Raw genomic sequence first — 17,400 nt, forward strand, 5'->3', positions numbered from 1 at the left:
GCTTACTACCACTATTGAAGCAGCACGAGGGCCCGACCATTTTCTGGCCGGATCTCGCTTCGTGCCACTATTCAAAGGACGTGTTGGAGTGGTACGAAGCCAACGGGGTCACCTTCGTGCCAAAGGAAATGAACCCGCCCAACGCGCCGGAGCTTCGCCCAATAGAGAAATATTAGGCGATTATGAAGCAGGCCCTCCGGAAGAACCCAAAAGTTGTCAAATCGGAGGCGGACTTCAAGAGAAAATGGATTTCTGTTCAAAAAAAACTACAACCTGACGTTGTACAGAACCTTATGGACGGGGTAAAGAGGAAGGTGCGAGCATACGGGCTTGGGCTCGAAGTATGAATAAAAAGAAAATGCCAAAAGTTGTTTAATAGTTTTTATTTTACTGTCTAAAATTTTCAAAAGGATCGGTCTACTGGGCGAATTTCTACAGCGTTTTTTCCGTGATGCAATTTGATGTGACACACCCTTTATGATGTTGCTTGAAAGACCATTATGCTGGAATTTGTTCTGTCATACAAATGAAACACAAATTTCTGCATAACTCGGGAACTTATCGAGCAAATGGAACCAAATTTGGCATGTAATGGTTTTTGGGTACGAAAAATGTTTGATGGGCTATGATGATATGCTATACGTCCTCCCTCTGAAGGGGTAGGCTCCCATACAAACAAAACACAAATTTCAATCTGCTGACAAACGTCCCTTGAAACTTTTTAACACTACGCAGACGTTGGTTTTGACCTTCTCCAACTTTTTTGCGATCCTTGCACGAACCAACCATGTCGGGTTTTCATAGCTTTTGTGCTGGACAAAGAAAAAATCATTGATTCTAAATTGGTATAGCTTTTTTTTGTTTAATGTCCCGTCGCTTTGAAACCACATCTGAAGTTGATCTTGCTTTTCTCGTAGGCAAAATCGCTAAATGTGTTAGGGGCTGTCCACATACCACGTGGACAACTTTAGGGGAGGGATAGGGGTTACGAAAATGTCCACGCTTGTCCACGGTGAGGGGGGAGGGGGTACAGATAATGTCCACGTGGTACATACATTACGTACATTACGGTACATAATGTGAAAAAAAACATCTTTTTTCAGCAGTAAATGAAATTTATTCTGTATTTCCTAGAAATTTATCGGTATTTATCAACAAAAAAGACGGGTGGGTGATGTCGGGGACATAACCGGAGTGACGTAGGACTATACAAAGGGGACAGCTTTTGTTAAATATATATTTTAAATAATTTGTTTTATTTTCTTCTCCTACGTGAATACCTACCTATCTACTTGAAAAATGGGTTAGTTTACTGTTTACTCTTTATGAACATGTTGATGGTTCTGAAAAGAACCTTTGGTGTTGTGTTTGTTATCACTCGATATTCCTATCTTGTTCGGTTAAACCTTCCTGTTTAGCTATTGCGTTTGCCACTCGCCACAGCTTTCACAGTTGGAGAATTTTTCCCATCCAGCTTGTGACATGTTGTTCAGTAAATTAAATTTAATGCGACGTGACGGAGAAACACTTTGCCACTCACTAAAAAGTTGCCTTGATGAGCGCCGAACCGAAGCTGCTCTGTTCTTGATGCGGGTTTTCTGATTGTCGTGAGCAGCTTTGCAAGCCAACTCGAGCATTCCGACGGCCGAAACTCTATAATCGCTGTTAGGTATACTGGTGCTCCGGCACGGCACCACACGGGTTTACGGTTTGAAAGAAAATAAGATATTTTTTGGGGTCCGCGTGTTTTATACTCTAGCGGTACACACTCACAGGATAGAGACAAATCGGCAGACTCAGCCAGAGGGGCGAGTCCAATGAGACGAACGAATGAAGGTAATATTATATTATCAGGCACGTAGCGTAACCGGCACGGCACGTTTCATGCAAGACAAATATTATTGCGTGTGTTTCAAATGTGTATGCGTATATATAGCGGAACGGCTCCGGGCATACACAGCACGCTTCAGACAAATGCATGAAGGAATTCTCGAAAAGAATATTTTGCCGGTGCCGGGCTCGAACTACATGGGCGAGTAGCACCATACATACAAACCCAACGTCGAAGTTCGTGGTGTGGGTGCGTTCGTCGCTCTTCGGTACGACATCGGTTCAATCACCAGTAGCATTTCTCCGCTCCGTCTGCGCTGCCGGTCCGTACAGAGAAGTTGCTATGCCTGATGATATGAATACATCATGTATTTGTCTGCCGGTGTCGGTACGTGCCGTTTACGCTACGTGCCTGATAATATAAAACGGCCTTGAGCGTTAAAAGGGAGCGATGGCAAAGTTTAAAGCCTCTTAAAAACAAAGAAAGAAAGAAAGAAAAATACATTCATTACGATTTGTTCGCTCGTTGGATTCACATGCAGGCTAAAAAGGGTCCTTTTCAGGATCACAAAATTATCTTCAATCTAAAGAGTTTATTGTTTTGTTATCACTCGATCTCCCCATCTTGTTCGGCTAAACCTTCCTGTTTAGCGATTTGTTGCCACTCGCCACAGCTTTCACAGTTGGAAAATTTCTTCCCATCCAGCTTTGTGACATGTTGTACAGTAAATTACATTCAATGCGACGTGCCGAAGCGCCACTCAGTGTCGCATTGGAGGCGATTTTAACCTGTAATTGAACATTTGCGATGACAGTGGTACAGTGTCGACTTTCAATGTGGGGTCATAATTTGGATCTCTATGTTTACAAAAATGTCCAACTAAATAAGTCGCATTACATGTCCGTCCAATTAGCTAAATGTCGAACTAATAGTAAATTACTGTACTTTCAATCTGGAAACAATTTAAGAATTGGTGAAAATTGAATAATCAGGAAAGTCCCCAACTATCAATAAGCTCAGAACAACTGCCAAATTCACATACTCATCAGATCCTGGCAAACAAATTATGAAAAAATCAATTTGTGTTTTATTATTATTTTGGATATTATTTTAGAAAGCATTGAACTGTATTTCGTAAACTCTTTTTTGAAAGGTTTAATGGCCCTGATAAGCGCCGTGTTTTATGGAATGGTTCCAATTTAGAAAACTTAGTACTCGTGGTTTTGAAAAAAAACCATTTCGAACGCCCTCGATGCCGCCTTGTTCTGGATTTGCCACCAAAGCAGTTTGTATAAAGAACAAACTTTTTTCTTCTGCTACCAGATGCCGTTTTGCGATTGCGTTTGCCACTCGCCACTCGCTGCAACTGCCTGTTGTCTTGATGTCCACCGAACCGAATGTGTTCTGTTCCGAATGCGGGTTTTCTTATCGTCGCGAGCAGCGAGCAGCTAACTCGATCACTTCGGCGGCCGAAACTATATAACGCCGGCTAGGTGGACTGGTGCACTGGTACTAACGCGCTTGGCCTAGCTACCCTTGCGGGGAACTTCAGATCAACACGGTTCGAGCGGGATTTTGTCTTTCCCTTCACTTTTCCTCCTTTACCATGTTCAGACATGGCTGCTTGGGTTGGTTTGTTGATGTGTTGTGATGCGAACCGATGTGGTGTATGGTTTAAATGAGAATGATCGTTACGGCAGCGGAGCGGGGATTTTTAAGCTGACTGGCTGGCTCGAGAATTACGCATGTGTGAGACTGCGACCAATGTTTCGTTCATTTTTTTCTTTTTCCTTTCCAATCGCGCTTCATTCTATTTCGCTGCTGCTCTGGTTGCCCGTTTTAGTCGGTACGATTTGAGGAGCACAAAATGGACCAATCAAAAATGGGCACATAGTGAATTTTGACAATGCTTGATATTTCACAATTATTCAATTATTTATCTCAAGAAAAATGAAATGTTATTCGTTATGATAGATGCGTAGATATATTTCCTATCAATTGATGCAAAAACCTTTGCGATCTATTGAGAAATGCTCGAGTTATAAGCGTTCCAAATCTTGCATTTTTTCCTACTTGTTCAGTGCCTAGATTTCCATTTCACCCCACATATCTTCCGGTTAGACGTAGTCCTACGTCAAAAGATTGAGCTGGCTGATAGTGCTTACCGGACGAAAATCCATATTTTTCATATCGTTGAACTTTTTTTCTAAAATGTGTATCCTGATAGTAACGCACATCAACCGAGAGTAATCGATTTATTTTCATTGGTTTAAGAGGATAAGGATGACAGGATGAAGACCCCTTCAAAGCATGTTAGAATGTTGTAATATTAGAAATACACGACATTGTTTTCCTACATTGGGTTTTTGGTCCAACATCCGCTCTTGATGTAAAAACCGTTTAGATTTCATCTTTTGAAAACTCCCAAGGCGAAAATGGAATACAAACAACAAACTCCTTTATGGATGCACGAACTGTATCTCTTGAGAAGTGTTCTTAGCAGCGATGCTCTTCTTCGTTCTGGAATACGCTTCTATTGGTTCTAATGGTTGGACTCGATTATATGTGATTCGATGATATACAATTTTGGATTCGATTATATAAAGTCTGAAAAAATTTTTTTTTTCACATTTCAAATATGACTTGTTTTAAGAAAAAATGTAACCTTTCAACGTTAAGGTGAAATCTAAGTGGCTATTATATGTACAGTGGGGTAAAAATCGTGATTTTGGAAGATTTTGCTTGAATTTTCAACAGGAATTGTTTATATCGATATTGCAGCGAAATTAAGAAAGATAGAAGTTGGGTGTCAAAGAACAAACTGCAGAGCGGTTAGAGAGCTTTAATTTAATTGACAGGAACAATCAAGTTTAACCCTCTACAGCCCAAGCCCGCCTTTATACGGGCTTCACGGATTCTCTTGTCGAATTATTCAGACAATATTTTCAATGTTCACCCCCACTAGAACGTCTTTAGAATATTTTCATCTATCACACATACACATTGGATTTATGCTGTCAGCTTTCTGCTATGAGTATTTCATGTTGAAAGTCGGAAATTCGAGCTAAAAGTGGAATAGGTTTTTTAGATAAATAAAAAACTTGAGTCTTAGAGGGTTAATAGGAATTTTTGGGATAAAATTAATAATAACACATTAAAAATTAGTAACTTTTAAGTTTTCACTTATAAAATGTTATTAAAATCCATAAATTTAGATGTTTCATTTGAATATCCTGTATTCAGTTTTCTCACCTTTGAAATGGAACCAACAGAATCGTTTTCCGTAGCGTACTTTTTAATGTAGAGCCAGTTTGAGGTAACTGAGTCCGAAATAGAAAAAAAGTTCTACAACTATGTCATTGTTGAAATTCGAACATATGCGTAGAAGGATATTTTCCACCTCCTGAGGGATTCTGGATAAATTTATTTTTTTCATGTAAGAAAGGTATTATCTGACTTTAAAGGGATGAATCAAAAATTAAATTCTTTTTTTATATTCAAAAATTGATAAATATATGCACAAAAAACGAATTAAAAAAAAATCTTTGTTGACTCGATTATATACAGGATTCGATTACATACAGTGAAAAGAAATCGGAGAATGTATATAATCGAGTCCGCGCTGTAATGATAATCAAATCGAGACACTGATCATGAATCCTCAGTACACGACACATGAATTAGAAGCTTCTTTACAAATACAGTAGAACTCCGATTATCTGCGAAACAGTTTGGCAAGCTCACAGCGAATATCGCTAATAACGCGTTAATAGACTGAAAATGGGATACAAAAACGAAATAAAAATATTTTTGCATGAGAACTATGTTTTATCCATCTACAGAAATCACTAACTAATTTTAGGTCAAGTTTTTGAAAAATCGAAAAGCAACTTTGATAATTTCTCATGACTTTGGAAAGCAACCATATGGTAAGGTTTTGCCATAAAATGATAGTTTAGTCTATTAGCCACTACCTACTATCAATTTCATTGAATTTCGTATGACTTTATCGGAGTATAAATTCGATATAAAGCAACTGTATGCGGAAAGTGCACAACCATACATAACCTAACAAAAAACAAAACCTTATGAATTTAAAAAATATGTAAGCTTTTCTTCAGTATTACTTTGATAAAAGATCACACATCACACTAAAACCTTGGACTGAACCTCCAACAGGAATAAATGTAGGATTTAGCCATGATTTTTTTTGACGGTTATTCGATTTTTGTCATTTTTGGAAAAACGCCAGGACGAAAAAAAAAATTCTTAAAGATTGGGGTTTCTGTACAAATAACTTCACGGGCAATGTTGGAAAACAAATAAAAAATGAGTACAAACGTCTACTAATGATAAACTGCTAATAAACTTTTTTATCAATGTAAAACAATGCATAGAAAATAGAAACAAACTAGAAATGGAATTTACACGCAATTCTATTACTTTCCCGATTTGTTTTCAAAAAAAAAAAAAATGGAGAAATGTCCACGTGGACAACAGGGGGAGGGGTATAGAGAATGTCCACGCTTGTCCACGGAGGGGGAGTGGGGTGTCTAGAATCGTGCTTTTTCTGTCCACGTGGTATGTGGACAGCTCCTTACGAGCCTAATTCATAGAAAAAAAACAATAATTAAGAAACATTCATGTATGGGTCTCATGTATCTTACTCAAAAAGAGGCAGAAATCCCTTTCGCCCTAGAGAAGGAGACAGATTTTCTGTAGGACATGAAGATTATTGTGTTCAGTTGTAAGTTTGAATTATGTGACACTCAATTTATTCATACTGAATTTGAACATGCAAATGCGCTTCAATTTGATATGTCGATCATATGAATCGGTCCAGAAGTATATAAAAAAAAACAAATGCAATCAATAATTACGAGAACAAAATCCAAGAGTAATATTTTTCGAACAAGAGTAGCTCATTGGCTTCAACTTGATATGTCGATCATCTAAATCAGTTCAGTGGTTTAAAATTTTCTAAAAAACGTCATTTTCAAAAAAGTGCAAAAATTGACTTTGCAGACCACCCTAAAATGAAAATTGGCACCAGAAACAAAAAAAAAAGATAATGGGTCTAAAGTTTTGCGATAAGAAACACACCTACCAATTTTCACGAAAATCTGAGAACCGCTTTAGCATGAAATGGCTTCATACTTTTATTGTATAAATATCGATTTGTCGTAGATAATTGCATTATATTTTATCTTGCAGAATTATGCTGCTTATGCTTTCCAGGGATTGAAAATGTATTCAACACCCTATTTTCATAAAAAAAAAGTTCATTGTCTGTTTATATGCCTGATTTTGAAGATTTTTTTTTTTTTATTTATAATGATACTACATCCCATTGAGAGATTAGATCTTCTTCACAATTTTTCGCCAATAGTCCCGATCCATGGCTGCAGTTCTCCAACTCCCGGCTGCACCGATTCTTGCCAAGTCCTGCTCCACCTGGTCCAACCACCTCGCTCGCTGGGCTCCTCTCCTTCTTGTTCCTACCGGATTCGATGCGAACACCATCTTTGCAGGGCTGCTGTCCGGCAATCTTGCAACATGCCCTGCCCATCGCACTCGTCCAGCCTTGGCGACTTTCTGAATGCTGGGTTCGCCGTAGAGTTGCGCCAGTTCGTGGTTCATTCTCCTTCTCCATACTCCGCTTTCCTGTACACCACCGTATATTGTTCTGAGCACTCGGCGTTCGAAAACTCCAAGCGCTTGTGAGTCCTCTTCAAGCATCGTCCATGCTTCGTGCCCATAGAGAACAACCTGTCGAATTAGGGATTTGTACATGGTACACTTCGTACGGGGTCGGAGTTTGTTGGACCTCAAGGATTTGCGGAGCCCATAGTAGGCACGACTTCCATTGACAATGCGTCTTCGAATTTCACGGCTGTTGTTGTTGTCAGTTGTTATCAACGAGCCAAGGTAGATAAATTCCTCTACCACCTCGAGCTCGTCGCCGTCGATCACAACACTACTACCAAGAAGAACTCTGTTGCGATCAGTCCCTCCAGCTAGCATGTATTTAGACTTAGACGCATTGATCCCAAGCCCAATCAGCCCTGCTTCGTGTTTCAGTCGGGTATACAAGTCGGCTACCGTCGCATGTGTTCTTCCGATTATGTCCACGTCGTCGGCGAAGCATATAAACTGACTAGACTTGTTGAAAATCGTGCCCCGCATGATGAAGCCCGCTCTCCGCATAACACCTTCCAGCGCCACGTTGAAGAGCAGACAGGAGATTCCATCGCCTTGTCGAAGTCCCCTGTGAGTCTCAAATGATTCCGACAGCTCACCTGAGATCCGCACACTGCACCGCAAACCGTTCATCGTTGCCTGAATCAGTCTTGTCAGCTTTCGGGGAAAGCCGTGTTCGTCTATGATCCTCCATAGCTGTCGTCGGTCGATTGTATCATATGCGGCCTTGAAGTCGACGAAGATGTGGTGTGTAGGGACCTGATACTCGCGGCACTTTTGGAGGATCTGCCGCAGTGTAAAAATCTGGTCCGTCGTCGAGCAACCGGGCATGAATCCGGCCTGATAACTTCCCACAAATCTACTTACTATTGGCGATAGGCGGCGGAAGAGGATCTGAGACAAAATTTTGTAGGCACCATTCAGGATTGTGATGGCACGATAGTTCCCACAATCCAACTTGTCGCCTTTTTTATAGATGGGGCAGATTACCCCGTCCTTCCACTCCTCCGGTAGCTGTTCTGTGTCTCAGATCCTGACTATCAACCGGTGCATACACTCTACAAGTTTTCTCGGACCTCCCTTGAAGAGCTCCGCTACGAGGCCATCCTTACCAGCTGCTTTGTGGTTCTTGAGCTGATTAATGGCCTCCTTAACTTCACCCATCGTCGGGGGTGGAACGTCGTCGTTGTTCATTGCACCGGTGTAGTCCTCCTCAACGCCGTCTAGGTCTCCTGTCTGCGCGCTGTTCAGGTGTTCATCGTAGTGCTGCCTCCACCTTTCGATCACCTCGCGTTCGTTCGTCAAGATGCCTCCTTCCTTGTTTCTGCACATTTCGGCCCGCGGCACAAAGCCTTTGTGCGAGGCGTTTAGTTTCTTGAAGAACTTCCGCGATTCTCGAGAACGATAAAGCAGCTCCATCTCCTCACACTCTTTCTCTTCCAGGCGGCGCTTTTTTTCCCGAAAGAGATGTGTTTGCTGCCTTCGTTTCAGTCTGTATCGTTCCACGTTTTGTCGAGTCGCTCGTTGCAGCATGGCTGCGCGTGCTGCATCCTTCTTGTTCAGGAGCGCTCGGCACTCGTCGTCAAACCATTCGTTCCGTTGTCCTCGTTGTTCATACCCGATGACGGTCTCTGTTGTGCTGCTAATTGCTGATTTTAAGGAGTTCCAGCATTCATCGAGGGGAACAGCATCCAGTTCGTCTACCCCCGGTAACGCAGCTTCAAGACGCTGCGAATATGTTGCAGCAACGTTCGGCTCCTGTAGTCGTCGTAGGTGGTACCGTGGTGAGCGCTGGTGTCTTATGTTATTGACGACTGACAGTTTAGAACGCAGTTTGACCATCACCAGGTAGTGGTCTGAATCGATGTTAGCGCCACGATAGGTTCTGACGTCGATGATATCCGAGAAGTGCCGACCGTCGATCAAAACGTGGTCTATTTGTGTTTCTGTTTGCTGTGGTGATCTCCAGGTGTAACGGTATTGGAGGCTGTGCTGGAAGAAGGTGCTACGTATGGCCATGTTCTTGGAGGCAGCGAAGTCGATAAGTCTTAGGCCGTTTTCGTTGGTTCGCTGATGGATTACCGGTCTGAATTCCTCCTCCTGGCCGACCTGAGCGTTCAAATCACCGATGACGATTTTGATGTCGTGTTTTGGGCAGCGATCGTATTCACGCTCTAGCTGCGCGTAGAATTCTTCTTTATCGTCATCGGTGCTAGCTAGATGGGGGCTGTGGACGTTGATAATGCTGATATTGAAGAAGTGGCCTCTCATCCTCAATCTGCACATTCTTTCATTGATCGGCCACCAACCAATCACCCGTTTTCGCATCTCCCCCATCACGATGAAAGCTGTACCCAGCTCGTGTGTGTTGCCGCAGCTCTGATAGATGGTATATCCACCATGGAACGATCGTACCATCGAACCTTTCCAGCACACCTCCTGCAGCGCTACGATGTTGAAATTGCGGGCTCTCAATATTTCCGAAAGAATTCGGGTACTCGCAAGAAAATTGAGAGACTTGCAGTTCCATGTTCCGAGTTTCCAATCTCTAGTCCGTGTTCTTTGCGTAGATCTAGTCCGATTGTCCTGTCTCGAATTTCTTTGTGAATTTTCCTGTGCGTTTTATTTTTACGGATGGCTTGCAGGGCCTGCACCAACCCCCTGTCTCGCCGGAGGACCGTCGTGCACAGCTCTTTTTAGAGTCCCCGCTGGCACGAAGACAGTGATCAGCCGCCCCTAACATGGGGATCAGACGCTGTTTTGAGCCGCACCTCCATGGTGAACAGACGCTCGGATAGGCCCCCTTCCCTGTCAGCATACGACCAAGATCCCACCGGGGTTGGTTACCCGATCTTCACTATGGTTACTCGTACCCCAGCCGGTACCACGGGGAGGTAGGGATAGGAGTTATTGGAGAGGAAGCTAAGGACCACGAATGGGGTCTATTTTATGCCTGCAGGTACGCGAAGTACCGATGGTACGCTTAGTCCAGTCATTTACCAACTAAGATTATCTTCCTCTCTTTTCGAATCTGGAAACCATAGGGTAGGCGATATTGAACCTTTTGCGGTCGTTTGTCTGCTCTCAGTCACACAGCAAGGAATCTTACCAAGTACTTTGTTCAATGATGTTATTACATTTTTCTAAAGGAATTTTAATGTCTAGTGAACTTTTTCACGAATGTATACGAAATTTCTGTGAACAAGAGGTAACGGTACTCGACATAAGCAAATTATTGTTATAATGGAAAGAAAAAAAGATCTCTTTCAAGGAACATTTATTCCGACCGCAAAGTGTTAGTATCACTCACAGCGATCTTTACTTTTCTTCATAATCCGTTTATTTTACTGACTCAGGTATATAGGTCTAAAGGAGCCATATTCTTAACTATATTTTTGTTACTATACAGTGATTTAAACTCGAATTCGTACCCCATAATGCAGATCTTTTTCCACTACTTTTGAAAGTTAGGAACAAGCTTTCGAAACATTGTGTTTAGATAATGGTATATTCTTTATGTTAAAGCTTCAACTTCTGGAACTTTTTACGAAGTTTTGTTATCTTGGTGTGTAATATCCGGTGATTTTTCGGTTTTCAAAAAAAAAACAAATTTTAACCTCTGCGACACCAGTAAATGAAGTCAGAATGAGCTAATATTTTGTATAGGGTATATTATAGTGCAAATCAACATTTCGTAGCAAGTTCCGAATGAAAAATCGAGATAACTTTTTTGATTGTCACCCAAAACCGTACTTTTCGTTTCGTACTCCGAAAAAACCAGAATGCCGGTTTTTGACAAAATTTTTTTTTCGAGATGATACTAGATCTCGACGTTTCCTGCAATTTTAAGACATTTGGCACCAACAATTTTTTTTTCGGAACCCAGGTTTCCTTTCTCTCCCCTTGGGTGATTTTTCGATTTTCATAAAACTGAAACTTTGACCGCTTTGCGCCACTCTCCCCTAAGTCCGATTGAGCTGAAATTCGGCATAGGGTGTTTTTTCGAGGTGGTGAACATTTTGTATAGGGTAACTTTTTGAATTTTTAGGATCGATTTTTTCCCATACATTCATTGGCACCCCAATCTACACGCATCAAGTTAAACTTATGTGCGTCAAATATTACAATAGCTGAAGGTTTTAGCTTTAACCCTTTGAGGTCGTATTAAATTTGGGCATGGGTGTTGTACTGGTCGGAAGTATTTTTCCTTGAAAAAGCAGCGATACATGCAAGATTATGAAAAATAACATTTTTTAATTTTTTTTGTGTGAAATATATATATATAACTTAACAATGTATTTTGATGTGATGTATTTGAAATTCCGATTTCCCCAAGGCTGCTTGGTTTTGAAGTCTGTGTTGGGGAAACCGTAAAGCGGGCCAATCAAAACGAGGCAGTAAGGGCGTTTAGATAACGCTTAACATTTTACAGTTATTCAATTATTTACCTAATGGAAAATAACACTTTACTAATTGCGATAGATGCGTAGAAATATTCCCCATCAATTGATGCAAACATCTTTCCGATTCAGTAGAAAATGTTCGAGTTATAAGCATTCGAAATCTTGCATTTTTTCCTGCATGTTCAGTGTTTATGTTTTCATTTTACCCCCCATATATTCCGGTTAGACGTAGTCCCACGTCAAAAGATTTTGTCGCTTGAGATATTTTTGCGACTATTCAAATAACATGAGACATTTATGCAAATAGCAGTTCCGATACTTATGAACAATCTTTTCCATCACACCAATGTGTTGCAATGGCTAAATTCTGCTGTTGTGATTTTTGGCCCACATATCTATGCATTCAACGCATTGTGTGTTGTCTTGTGTGGGTGACTACTTTGTTTGATACTGAGTACCGTTATCTATTACTCATTGGAGCACCGTATTGATTCGTGAATAGATTCACTAGACATCAAGCTTCGTTTAGGAAAAGCATGAACTGATACTTGGTTGGGTAAGATATAAGATTAGCATGGTTTGTTGCTGTGGTGGCTGAGAGCAGAAAAACAACCTCAAAGAGTTAAAATGATGTGATATATCATTATATAAATAAAATGTTTTGAAAGCTTGTTTTAGACTTTTTAAAGTAGTGCTCTCGTGGTCGAGTGGTTAGCGTCACACCGTCACGCTCATTACGCCTCAATCATTGCTAAGATAAACAGACAGTTCGGATTTGTATCGAAGATTTTATTGACCCATTCTGCTTGAAGTCCGTATGTTGTGCACCTGTACGGGCAATTCGCGAGACTGCCTCCGTTGTCTGGACTCCAAATGTATTTTTTGGTCTTTGAGGATAGAGCGTGTACAACGAAGATTTATCCGGTTGGCCATGCGTCATCTACCTTGACGTGATCCATTGAATCTTCCTGCCTAGTCGGATCGATGCAGAGATTTTAAATCTGAACACCCTTGAAAGAAGACGCAGAATACAACAGGCGGTTTTCGCATCGAAGCTGGTCAATTTGATTCTCCTCGGCTACTTTCATTAGCGGACTTTCGTGCTACTCAACGACCTCTTCGACAGAATTCTTTGCTGCAGAACAAATTTCATCGTACCTTGTTTGAATACAACGAACCGTTCTCGTCAATGATACGAACTGTCGCGGAGGATCTTTTTAATTTCAGCGAGACATCCAGCCGCTTTAAAAATAGAATAGCTAGGTCGTAAATTTTATAACTGCTTAGCTGGTGATATATAATATTTAATATTTATATTTATATTTATTATTTAATATTTAGTATATGTAGAATACTTAGTAGATTTTTATTTATTGAGACGACATATGTCAGATTAATTAAAACTCAATAAATAAATAATTGAACAAATAATAACAAATTATGGTGTTTCACAATATTGTTCAAAATGTGTTACTCAGACAATATATTTATTAGTAGTTCATCTGTCCTGAGCTTCGATCAAGATGGAACTGAACAAGTTAAGGAGAATATCGAACTTTGTGTTTGTATTACAATGTTAGGAACACACCCTGAGAGATGTATTCTCTCATTGTGTTGTGTTGAATATAAAGAGTGAGTAGAAAAGGGAGATTGCCAACAAGGAAAGAAAAGAGTTGATATCCATCGAATAATTGTGGCTGTGAGATTGAAATTCATTCTCTGAATTAAAGACAACATATGTCACACCGGGTTTCCGGGTTCGATTCCCCGTTCTGGCCGGGAAATTTTTCGTCAAATAAATTTCATTCGACTTCCGACTTAGAATACTTTCAAGGCGTATTATTTGGCATGTAAATCTCAACTGAGTACAGTAATGTCTCGATTATAGCACCCTCAAAAATAATTTTCGCGTGATATAATGGAAACGTGATATATTCGAAACAGGTTTTTTGTATAAAAATCTGTGTTTTATCGCAAATATGTATAATTCAAACATTTTTTTCCATGTAACATGGAAAATATATAGAAAAACATTTATTACATTGTTTATCACATAAGCTGTAATCTATATATATAAAAATGGAGTGATGTCTGTCTGTCTGTCTTATTCTTATAGACTCGGAAACTACTGAACCGATCTACATGAAAATTGGTATGTAGGGGTTTTTGGGGCTGGGGAAGGTTTTCGTGATATTTTGAGACCCCTCCCCCCTCTCTAAGGGGGGGCTGCCATACAAATGAAACCCCAATTTTCTGCATTACTCGGAAATTAACCAAGCAAACGAAACCAAAGTTGGCATGTGAAAGTTTTAGGGTGCAATAAATGTTTCTATGATGGTTAGACAGTCCTTCCCCCACTCAAATGGGGGGCTGCCATACAAATGAAACACAAATTTCTGCATTACTCGAGAATTAATCAAGCAAATGAAACCAAATTTGGTATGTGGAGGTTTTAGGATGCAATAAATGTTTCTATGGTGATAAGATACTCCTTCCCCCTCTCTTAGAGGGGGCTGCCATACAAATGAAACACAATTTTTTGCATTACTCGGAAATTAATCAATCAAACGAAACCAAAGTTGGCATGTGAAAGTTTTAGGGTGCAATAAATGTTTCTATGATGGTTAGACAGTCCTTCCCCCACTCAAAGGGGGGGCTGCCATACAAATGAAACACAAATTTCTGCATTACTCGAGAATTAATCAAGCAAATGAAACCAAATTTGGCATGTGGAGGTTTTAGGATGCAATAAATGTTTCTATGGTGTTAAGATACTCCTTCCCCCTCTCTTAGAGGGGGCTGCCGTACAAATGAAACACAAATTTTTGCATTACCCGAGAATTAATCAAGCAAATTAAACCAAATTAGGCATATGGAAACTTTAGGGTGCAATGAATGTTTCTATGGTGGTTAGATACCCCTCCCCCCTCTCTTAGGGGTGGCTGCCATACAAATAAAACACAAATTTCTGCATTACTCGAGAATTAATCAAGTAAATGGGCGGGACGAAGTTTGCCGGGTTAGCTAGTACAATATATTATTACACAATGCAACATAACGTATCGAGATTATTGCTGCAAAGCTTTTCTTGTTGTCTTTTGCTGATGTTATTCGATCAAATATTTCAGAGTTGTTATTTCCAGTTGATATCTATATGCATGTACTTACTTCTTCATCTTACTCCAAGCAATATTTTCCATCCATCCCAATTGTCCATTCTCTATAGGGTAAGTTGGGGGGATTTGGACATACCAGGTGGGGTGATTTGGACCACCCTTTTATCTAAAAAAGTACGGCTCAACTTGGTTTTTTATAATGTCATCCCCTTTTATTGTTAAACCGTAAAAAAAAACGTTAACGTAAAAAAAACTTTGGTAAAAATCGACAGGTGGAAGGAAACGCTAGCATGAACACAACAAGCACTTGGATTGTCAAAAAATGTGAGTTTTCCGACCGTGGTTTTGAGGTTTTTGCGCTGATTAAACAAACTGTTCGTGTATTATGCAGTAAAGTTCTGTTCGACTACAGAAGAGAAACAATTTGATGTAGCGAAACTGTAAGTTTGATAACAATAAATGCAATAAATTGCATTTTATTTTTTGCATGTTGTGTGGGTGACATGGACACCTTTCTGTGGGGTGAATTGGTCCTACAGGTTTGAAGCTATTCTTTGGTCTAATTGATTCCAGATGCCGCTGTATTACAAAAATAGGATGGGCAGACAACGTTGGAAGAAGGGAGAGCTTGAAAGAGCAACCCAGGCCATCGAGAACGGGTTTTCTTTGACCAAGCATCGAAAGTGTTTGAAGATGCTTGAACAACAGTGAAAAGATCCATGCAGAATTTGAAAAGGTCTCAATGGATTTTTTTCTGGTGTGGAATCTGGCCAAGACACCTGGTATCGATCCCAGAACACTGTTACTGATTGTAATATTATCGTGAATTACTTTACATAAACATAAGTATGATTTTTCCGATGAAGCTTGATATAATGGTTAAACATTACTGAGTGAGAGAAAACAAGTGTAGCTCAGTGACTCAGTGACTATTTTCAATTTTCTATTGGTTTGGAAATATTAGGCGATTTGCTTAGTGGGTCCAAATCCCCCCCCCCATTTCCCCTCTTGATAACGTATGACACATTCTTTCTTCTTCGAGTTCCGGTACAAGAGTCTCGAGTCTCGAGAGTATAAAACAAAAACAAATTTGACAGAGTATTTATTGACCGCACCACAACTATTCAATTTCAAGTTTTGGTGATTGGGGTTGATAAAACATGGTGCTAAGACGCAGGAAGGAAGTGGATTATATCTGAGGTATAACCGCAAGGTTGACGTAGGACTATCATTGATTTAGTGATCATTTGTTTGAAGTTGAATCTAAATCCATTTTGAATGAATGAATAAATGAATATTTAGGGGACTTCGAAAACGAGAGCGTTACGTTGGAGGCACAAGGTTTTATGCATCCAATATAGGATACGAAAATATTCTACTGATGTTGAAAAATAATCTTCAATTGCTTTCCTGTTAATTGCACTTGATTGGAAAATCACAAAACGAAATTCATTTGATCGCATTATTATATGAATAGAAAACATTATGCTCAACAACAACAACAAACAAAACAAACAAACTCTTTCGCTTGAATGTAATTTTCAATTCCAAGGGGAGTTGGTAGATTATTTTGCAGCAACGATGACATCTTTCCGGATTCTTCTCGATTGCTCGATAACCATCAAACGAAAAAAGTTCCGCGCATGTATGTGTGTGTGGCGGCTACTCCGATGCTTAAGTGGAACCAATTTTCGATACTGGTACTCTCTTGGACGCCTTCTCTTCTCCTGCTGATGTGAAACATTTTTTGTTGCGCACGCATCCAGTATTGGGTTCGAAAATATTCTACTGATGGGGAAGAATAATCTTCAGAATCTTCAGAAAAAATCACAAAACAAAATGTATTAGGTCGCATTTTTATATGAATAGAAAACATTAAAATAAACTCTTTCGCTTGAATGTAATTTTCAATTCCAAGGGGAACTGGTAGATTATTTCGCAGCAACGATGACATCTTCCCGGATTCTTCTCGATTGCTCGATAACCATCAAACGAAAAGAGTTGCGCGCGTGTATGTGTATGTGGCGGCTGCTCCGATGCTTAAGTGAAAACAATTTTCGATACTGATACTCTCTTGGATGCCTTCCTTTCTCCTGCTGATGCGAAACATTTTCCGTTGAGCACGCATCCAGTATTGGATACGAAAATATTCTACTGATGGGGAGGCCTAAGGTGCACAAACAGGCTCTTGGTGACATCGTTTATCAGCGCTTTTATGATGAACGAAGTTAGCTTCACCACAACAGCGTCAACATGCTTCAATCGCTGTTCAATTATAACTGAGTGGACTTTCGAGAGGCGCTCGCTTATATACCGATTGGTGATGTCAATAGCCTGTTTTGAAAGCAAT

This window comes from Toxorhynchites rutilus, chromosome 3 (assembly GCF_029784135.1).
Source record: "Toxorhynchites rutilus septentrionalis strain SRP chromosome 3, ASM2978413v1, whole genome shotgun sequence".
Classification (NCBI taxonomy): Eukaryota; Metazoa; Arthropoda; class Insecta; order Diptera; family Culicidae; genus Toxorhynchites; species Toxorhynchites rutilus.